Genomic DNA, 9,787 nt, shown 5'->3' on the forward strand with positions numbered 1-9,787 from the left:
GCTCCTGCCTAGCATCCTTCCAATTCTCTACACTACAACAAAATGGCGACCCACGTCTCTAGTGCGCCAACCAATTTGCGCAGCCGCTGTGGAAACATGTAGGCACAGTGCAGAATGCGACCATTTGCCGGTGTGGTGTGCGCATGCTCAGTAAAAACCGGCCATTTTATTGTAGCACCAAAGTAAATCTATTTTGAACATTTCCTCAAAAATGCGAATATGAGTAGTCCTAGCAGCTAGGCTTGAACCAGTTTTTTTCTGAAAGTAGGTTAAATTTCTAAATATAGTTGTTTTGTTTTTGTTACAGCGATATGTGTCTGAAGCTCGGCGGCCATTTTGTTGTATACCGGAAGAAAAAGCAAACAGCAGCAGAGTATCTTCCTAGTGTGGGTGAGAGGCTGGTGAGACTGCAGAGCGAGTAGGAGGTAATAATAGCTTGTGGTTATGAGATAGAAGACAGAAGGGGGGGTCCAGCTCTCTCTGAGGGGGTAACCATGTGACAGTGTGAGGGTGACAACGTTCAGGAATACTGGACATCTGGTGTCACTGCTGCTCACTCTTCATATTATTTATTTCAGGTACTTATATAGCGCCATCAATGTACGCAGCGCTTTACATATATATTGTACCTTCACATCAGTCCCTAACCCTTAAGGGGCGTACAATATATTATATTCTGGTTCACTGACTAGTCCAGCGTTGGCCTTGTGCGTCTATAACTTCATGCGTGTGCGATTTATCAGGCGACAAGAGGATCCCCCATTATTATCAATGGGACCCATTCAGTCTGTGTGACTCAGAAACGGACACAAGCGTTTCTATTGGTGCTACATAGTTGGGGTTATTAACTAAAACTGCATGGGGCAAAATCTGGTGCAGCTCTGCATAGCAACCAGTCAGCTTCCAGTTGCCAACCACCACATGTATATATACAGCTGCAAGTCAGCCGTTTTGTGCCAGATCGCTGTTGCAAAACTACAAGTCCCATCATGGCTCTGCCTTTGGGAGTCATGCTTGTAACTGTCAATCTTGCAATGCCTCATGGGACTTGTAGTTTGGCAACAGCTGGAGGGCCACCAGTTTGACATCTGTGACGTACACGATCTGGCTCGGGGGCATGTGCGCACGCACCCACCCTCCAGGCTATGCTGCCATTCGCTCCAGCACATGCCAATCGGTGGGTCCTGGCCAATGACTTATAGCTGAAAGTCGCTCATCAGCTGAGTGATTGACAAGGGAGAGTCCTGTGTTGGTAAACAACACAGAGCTCTCTACTGACAGCAGCGATGTGCCGTTGGGAAAAAAACAGCACACTGCATAGTGGAAACACCACACAGTAAACCTATTACATGTTGTTAGGCACACCGTTAACCCTTTGGTTGCCCCTAAATGTTAACCTCTTCCCAGCCAGTGCCATTAGTACACTGTCAGTGTATATTACAACAAGAGGGCAGACAGTACAGTTACAATACAATTCAATACAGTAGGAAACAGAGGGGCCCTGCTTCTTAGAGCTTGCAATCTATAGTTATTAGCAATGATCACTGTATTAGTGTGATTGGTGATGCCTGTCAGGTAGCCAGTTCCCACAAAGTGTCAGTTAGTGTTGGATTTCCCACCGCACTATCGCAGGCCTTCTATAAGTCGCTGACCGCCGCCATCACTAGTATTAAAAAAATAAATAGCAATTCCAGTATACATCTCATAGTATGTAGAGGCATGCAAACCAATCAATATACACTTATTGGGACTTTTTTTTTATTTCAAAGACATGTAACAGAATACATTTTGGCCTAAATGTATGAAGAAATAAAAATGTTTTATTGTTCATTAATATATATATATATATATATATATATATATATATATATATATGTTTTATAGCAGAAAGTAAAAATATCTTTTTTTTCAAAATGTTCAGTCTTTTATTCATTTTTATAATAAAAAATTGTTTTAAAAACCCTGCAGTGATCAAATACCACCAAAAGAAAGCTCTAGTTGTGTGACAAAAAGTATATAAATTTCCTTACAGTGCAGCGTTGCATGACTGCACAATTGCCAGTTAAAGTAGCGCAGTGCTAAAATTAAAAAAATATATGAATTTCCTTACCTTACAGCGTTGCATGACCGCACTATTGCCAGTTAAAGTAGCGCAGTGCTAAAATGAAAAAACTGGCCTTTTCTTGAAGGGGGGTAAAACCTTCCGGAGCTTCAGTGGTTAATTGAAGAAGTTGAAGCTGATTGGCTACCCTGCACAGCTGCACCAGATTCTGAGTGCTCCAGTTTTAAAAAATCTCAGCGCGTTATAGCCGCATGACGGCTACAGTGCAGTAGTCCATTTTTGGGAGGGCGTCATATGACGTCCGCCCAGAACACGCCCCCAGCAGCACGCACCCGATTTTATCTGTGATTGCCGTGTCTTTTTGGACACAGCTGATCGCATGACTTGGTAAAAGACCAATCACAGCGGCCCTTTACCACATGATCAGCTGTGTCCAATTATAGCTCACCACCATGTAAATACACTTGCTGGTTATCGCCAGTACTTTCCTCATGCTGTCACAGCGTGAGGAAAGTACTGCCGGCAACTGTCAAAGTAGGTATCTGCACTGATAATGAGGGCACTGATTATCAGTGCAGCCCCAAAAGTGCCCAGCAGTGCTGCCCATCAGTGCCGCCAGTCAGTACCTTTCAGTACTACCAATTAGTGTGCATCAGTGCTTCCTTTCAGTGCTGCCTTTCAGTACTCATCAGTGCTTCCTTTCAGTGCCCATCAGTGCTTCCTTTAACTGCTGCCTATCAGTGCCCATCAGTGCTGCCTATCAGTGCCCATCAGTGCTTCCTTTCAGTACCTATCAGTGCTGCCTATCAGTTCTGCCCTATCAGTGCCCATTGGTATTGCCTTTCAGTACTCGTCAGTGCTGCCTATCAGTTCAGCCTCACCAACGCACATCAGTGAAGGAGAAAAATTACCTGTTTTCAAAATTTTATAATAGAAACAAAGGAAGAAACTTTTTTTTTTTTTTTTTCGCTCTTTTTTTCGTTTATAGTGCAAAAAAAACACAGTGGTGAATATCTACCACCAAAAGAAAGCTCTATTTCTGTGAAAAATGATAAACAAAATTCACATGGGTACAGTGTTGCACGACCGCGCAATTGTTACTCAAAGTGCAACAGCGCCTAGGCGGGGGGGGAGGGGGGGGGAGTGCCCGGTAGGCAAGGGGTTAACCCCTTCTTGCCGGCGCTTCCCGGCCCTTTAAGAGTTTCAGAGGCCGGGGAGGCGGAGTTTAGGGTCATGTGACCGCCGTCCCGGCGGTCACATGATCGGGAAAGGTCCCGATCGAAAGAGGAGATCGGGACCTTTCCGTAAGTACCGGACATGTGCACTGGGAGCGGGCATGTGCACTGGCACCATTATGGGGCACATGCACAGATGCACCCACAGGCCCTGCCCAGCCTTTGGGCCCTGTCGGTTCATCTGCGCACAAGTAGAGAATCCTCACATGCACAAAGATGAGGAAGGTTTCAGACCACCCTGCACATGCACATGTGTAGGGGATGGGCGGCACAAATAAAGTTTTTTTTTTTTTTTGGTGTACAGCCTGGTGCTCCAGTGAGCCAGAAACTGACAGGTACTGTTCTCCAGAGAGAGCAGGGGGGGTGAGAACTTAGCAATCAGGCAATCAGCGGTGTTTGATTGCTCTGTTCTCATTGCAAAGCCAGCAGGGGGGGGGCAGATGCAGCATCAGATCGATACAGCATCCACCTAGGCAAGTATAAGTTTTTTGTTTTTTTTCTGTATAGCCCATACTTCTCTTTTATTACCAATGGTTTTGAAATACGAGTTTATAAAGGTGTGATTGTGTCTTAATTTTTTCAGCATGCCACGTTGCTTTGTGAATAACTGCAACTCTCGCTGGCGGAACAAGGACTCAGATGTGACTATGCACAGCTTTCCTTGGGATATAGAGCATATTAAAAAATGGCTATTTCAGTTAAATGACGATGCATCATGGGTTGATAAATTGTCCCTGAGGATAAAATTATGCAAAACAGGAGCCTATCGTATCTGCGCAAGGCATTTCACAAAGGATTCTTACGAACAGCACGGTTTGATGATGTTTCTCAGAAGGGACGCAGTACCAACCCTTTTTTTAGATGAAGAAGGATTGCCAGAGCACACTTATGTAAAACGTCACAGAATTCAAGGCGGATCTGTAGAAAAAGTGAGTGTGCTTCCCGACCCAGAAGAAAGCGTTTCTACTTAGTTTTTGCAGCCTTGTTTTCCAACTGGGGAGGAAGACACCTTTCCTTCTCAGTTTTACCTTTTTCCTGGACAACCGGCAGACTGTGCGTTGTTTCCACTCATCGATGTGCAAGTCACTGAGAAAGTTGAGACTTTATCAGGTTTTCCTCTGTGCAGCCAAGATGTCCTAGGTCAAGCTGTATGGATGCAAGTTAAAAAAAAAAGAATTTGACACGTCCGTACTGTGGGCACTGTTACCGAATACTTTCCTGGCCAAGTTCACAAGCAAACCCAATTCGATAAAACTGTAGGCACTAAGAATAGAAATATACAGGTTTTTAGAAGACCGCCCCACAAATCCGTAGCGATACAGTGTAACCTGGCAGATTTAGAAAGAGCAGACAGAAAGAGTACCACGTCAGAAGAAAATGAGGAATCTGAAACATTCAACGGAAACAGCTACGAACAACAAGAAATATCGGAAAGTTGTGATTCAAAAGAGGAGGAAGACAAAGAGGTAGAAGTTTTAGAAGAAGAGGAATATTCGAGAGGGATGGAAAATGAAGAAAGATGTATGGATCAAAGTGATTTGCACAGTTCTTACATCCTCATTCCTAAAAGGGCAGGCCCAGTCAGTCCTGTAGAAGAGAATAAATGTATTGTATTCGAATCTTGTCTTGACGGGCTTCTTATGTCCTGCAGATGTTTGGCCACAAAAACTTGTCCAGGCACAATTATTAAGATTCAAAAATTTAAAATTGGTTCAGCTGTATCTGTCATGGCTGTTTGTTCCCTAAAACATCGTTTTCGCCTTTGGACTAGCCAGCCGCTCATTGGTAATCTTCTCATCTCTGCCGGTATCCTGTGCAGTGGCTTCAACTTTTCAAAGGCGGAAAGCTTGTTCAAAACAATTGGCCTTCTTGGGATATGCTGAAAAACACACCATGTTAATCAAGTCACGTACCTGTATCCTACTATCAACTATCACTGGCAAGTAGAACGAACACAAGCAATTGAAAAAGTTCGACATCAGCCTGTGACAGTAGCTGGAGACGTTCGGCTCCACTCTGCCAGGTTTATCGCGAAGTACTGCACATACAGTTTTCTTGAACATGGCACAAAAAAGATCATCGATTTCCAAATGGAGCAATCGAAGATGGGCGCGAGTGCTGTTGAGCTGGAAAAAAAAGCATGTCAGATTACCCTTGACCGATTGCTGCTGGAAGGCGTAAACATCCATGTGGTGTGCACTGACAGACACGTTGCCTTAATTCAATTATTGAAACGTCACTATAGAAGAATAAAACATGAGTTTGATGTGTGGCATGTAGCACGGTTAGTAAGCAACAGACTAGCCCTTGCTAGCCACAGGGACAGTTGTGCCCAATTAGCAGACTGGATTTCTCCAGCAAAGAGACACCTATGGTGGGCAGCTTGCACCTGTTCTCATAACCCTACATTGCTTTGGGAAAAATGGGCATCTCTCATCATGTGACAAACCAGCATCAATGGCAGGATGCTTTATATTATAAGAAATGCAGTCACGAAAAACTGTCAGGAGAAGAAGAGACTGTTAGAGATTGGCTTGAACCTGGGTCAGCTGCGCATTGGAAACTAAAGGAAGTTGCCACAAATGACAAGCTCGTGAAAGACCTTGGTCATTTGTCACATTTTTGCCACGGTGGCGAATTAGAAGTTTTCCATCACATTGCATTAAAATACTGTTCACAAAGAGGCCATCCTTGCCTAGATGAAATGACTGCACATGCCCAGTTGGCAGCTCTAGAACACAACCACAACATCAAAAGAATGAAGGCTGTGCTCACAAAGTTAACTCCTTATGGATCCGAAGGTGAAATCTACAGATACAGCTACAAAGCAAAAAAGTACTGGGGTGAGAAACTCGATGGGCCCACCAATCAAGCTTTTATAAAACACACATTAGCCGACGTCTTGGATGTAGCTTTGGGGATTAAGGCCTTTCCATGGAATTCCAGAAGAGCGAAAGATCCACAAAGCATTTTCTAGGGCAGTGGTTCTCAACCTTAGTGAGACCAGTGCCCAGTAGGTTCTTCCATAGCCTTCCATACCCCAACAGGAAAAAAAGGTTTACATCCATACAGCAAAAGTTGAGAATGCAAAGTATGTGCTGGAAAAACTCTTATGGCGCCGCTCCAAGCTGGAAGTAAAGAGAAGCCACCCCACTGGCATAAGGAAAGAAGGGAGTAGCGCCCCAAAATGATTCCAGTGGTTCTGGTGTAGTGAAGGGAAGGACATTGCTCTGACCGACCTAAGAAGTCAGATGTATAGGAAGGCCTCAGCTACCACTCTGGCCACGCCCTCTGATGCATTTCACACTGTCCAGTCACAGAGGCATCTCTGTAAACTCTATAAGCCCACCAATCAAGCTTTTATAAAACACATATTAGCCGACGTCTTGGATGTAGCTTCGAGGATTAAGGCCTTTCCATGGAATTCCAGAAGAGCAAAAGATCCAAAAGTAATTTTCTAGGGCTGTGGTTCTCAACCTTAGTGAGACCAGTGCCCAGTAGGTTCTTCCATAACCTTCCATACTCCAATAGGAAAAAAACATTTACGTCTATACAACACAAGTTTAGGAATGCAAAATATGTCCTGGAAAAACTCTTATGGCGCCGCTCCAAGCTGGAAGTTAAGAGAAGCCACCCCACTGGCATAAGGAAAGAAGGGAGCAGCGCCCCAAAATTATTACAGTGATTCTGGTGTAGTGAAGGGAAGGACATTGCTCTGACCGACCTAAGGAGTCAGATGTATAGGATTTGCTCAGCTGATGCTCCGGCCACGCCCTCTGATGCATTTCACCCCACCCACGGGGGCTTGGTCACAGAGGCACCTCTGTAAACTCTATAAGCCCACTGTGACGGAGCGTAGGCAGGACAGAACACACAGAGTAGATGGCAAACGCACAAAGCTTTATTGAGGCAAACAGATGACAGTCACCGAATAGGGGAGTTCGTGAATACGCCAGTCCAGGGCGACATGGAAGGACCAACACATGTAAAGTCCAACACCAAGAGCCAAGGGAGAGTCTATGTAGCAAGTAATCCAACAGGGAGTTTGGTGTGAGTCTCTGTAGTAAGTATTCCAACAGGGGGGGTTGGTGTGAAGTCAGCACAAGAACAGTTCAAGTGAAGCAGGCAGAGAGCATGTACTTACGGATTGCTGGTGTCTAGCAGACAGTCTTCCCCAGCTCTGGGAGAAGGGGGGTCCTAGGCAGCCTTGGGTCTCTGCCGAGCCTGGCCACGAAAAAGTCCCAGCCGCAGCCCAGGCCCCTTCCGTCAGCTACACAGCGGTGAATACCTCAGGAGCTCTGGCATCAGCTTCTTAAAACTGGTCGGACCCCCTAGTCACCTAGGCAACTGGGGGGGGGGGCGGAGGTAGCATGGCTCCAGCTTGTCTTAGGAATGCCTTTCATTTTGCAGGAGAGGAGAGGGACACGGATGAGAGACAGCAGAGAGAGCAGGGACAGAGCAAGGGGCTGAGGGGGGGGGGGGGGCAGCTGTGACACCCAGCAATCAAGCTTTTCTAAAATACATATTAGCCAGCATCTTGGATGTAGCTTGGGGGATTAAGACCTTTTCCATGGAATTCCAGAAGAGTGAAAGATCCACAAAGCTTTTTCTAGGGCGGTCCTTCTTAACCATAGTGAGACCAGTGCCCAGTAGGTTCTTCCATTACCTTCCATACCCCAACAGGAAAAAAAAAAGTTTACATCCATACAACGCAAGTTTAGGAATGCAAAATATGTTGTAGAGAAACTTTCATGGCGCCGCTCAAAGTAAAGAGAAGCCACCCCACTGGCATAAGGAAAGAAGGCAGCAGCATCCCAGGACGATTCTGGTGTAGTGAAGGAACGGACATCACTCAGGCTAGCCTAAGGAGTCAGATGTCTTGAAGCCACTGCCCAATGATGCTCCCACTGACTACCAACAGGGGGAGCATTTTTGTTTTCCTCTACTGACCAATGACGCCCTACATTTTTCCTCCAATGACACAGGATGTTTTTCTCTCCCACAAACCCCCAACACTAGAATTTGTTTCTTCCCTACTGACTGATTAACAATGTAAGTGGCACCATGAACACAATCCTGTGCACTCTGTACACTGTTCTCTATGTTACATGCTCCTTACCCCTGCACTGTATACAAGAGGTTCTCAACCACTGGCCCATGCATATTTTGCATTGTTGTGTAGTGAAGGGACAGACATGACTCAGAGCGACCTAAGGAGTCAGATGTATAGGATGGCCTCAGCCAATGCTCTGGCCACGCCACTGACATGTTTCACCCTGCCTACCGGGGTTTGGTCACAGAGGTGCCTCTGTGGCCAAGCCCTGGTGGGCAGGGCAAAATGCATCAGAGTGCATGGCCATAACGTCGGCTGAGGCGATCATATACATCTGACTTCTTAGGTCGGTCTGAGCCGTGTCTGTCCCTTCACTACACAACAATGCAAAATATGTATGGGCCAGTGGTTGAGAACCTCTTGTATAGAGTGCAGGGGTAGGGAGTATGTTGAGAAATGCTGATGTAGAACAGCCATTCTCAACTTCACTAGGATTCCTACGGAGGTTGCAAAGGGTTCCTTAAACCTTGGCTGATTGACATCTGATGGTGTCTGCATAATTCCAGGGCCAATGCTACTTGGAAAAACCAGCAGAATTACCCAATCATCTTTTTAGCTATTTATAAGCGTGGCATTCTGATTACTGCTACAAGGGTTGCATTTTTCCTACTGACCTCCAACGTAGGGGACTTTTTCTTCATTGACACCTTATGAAATGGTTTTAACAAGGGTTCTGCGAGACCTGGAATTTTTTTCAGGGTTCCTTTGGTGTAAAAAGGTTGAGAGGCTGATCTAGAGCTTCTTAGGCTCATCAAAACTATGGTCATACAATGGCACATTGTTCCAAAAAAAAATGGGCACTTCCTGAACTGCGTTCTTTTGTTCTACATGGGCTTTTTATTGCATGCAAACTTTGTTGAATCTTTTTTGTTTGAAGGGATATTTATAAAACTTTCTTTGTTGTATAGTTACTGTAAATATTTTTTTTTATTATTATTTCTCATAAAGCCATGTTCCAAAAAGCTTTGGACTTGAAAAAAAATATATAACACAAAAAAAAAGAACATATCTTTATTTTTGTGTTCTATATTTCATGAGCAATAGTAAAGTTTTATTTATTTTCAACACCACAAACTTGTGTTGTGTTTTTACTGGTAGTGGTTTATAGTGAAAACACCCAAAGAAAGACACCTTCTTTATTAGAACATGCTGAGATTCCACACCATTATCATCGAATGGGAGTATGGTCAGAGAAAATGTAACCCTTCAGGCCAATACAGGTTTAAGACAGTATGCTGCTTGTTTTCTGGATCTCCATCAGTAGAAAAAAAAAAAAAGACTTACCGTATTTTTCACTTCATAAGACGCACCTGTCCATAAGACACACCTAGGTCTTTGAGGAGGAAAACAAGAAAATGACCAGAGACTGCGGACATA

At 44.7% G+C, this 9,787-nt stretch overlaps 1 pseudogene across 1 annotated transcript; it reads left to right on the forward strand.

The window, feature by feature from the left end:
- Positions 1-353: 353 nt before the first annotated feature.
- Positions 354-8,476, forward strand: LOC149466177 (uncharacterized; annotated as a pseudogene). The gene is made up of 3 exons (XR_016312140.1): positions 354-425; positions 3,881-4,256; positions 4,479-8,476. The product of XR_016312140.1 is annotated as an uncharacterized LOC149466177 (transcript).
- The last annotated feature ends 1,311 nt before the right edge of the window (positions 8,477-9,787 follow it).

The sequence above is a fragment of the Staurois parvus genome, unplaced genomic scaffold, assembly GCF_062004578.1.
Source record: "Staurois parvus isolate SC_StPar_1 unplaced genomic scaffold, SC_StPar_1.0 ptg000132l, whole genome shotgun sequence".
Classification (NCBI taxonomy): domain Eukaryota; kingdom Metazoa; phylum Chordata; class Amphibia; order Anura; family Ranidae; genus Staurois; species Staurois parvus.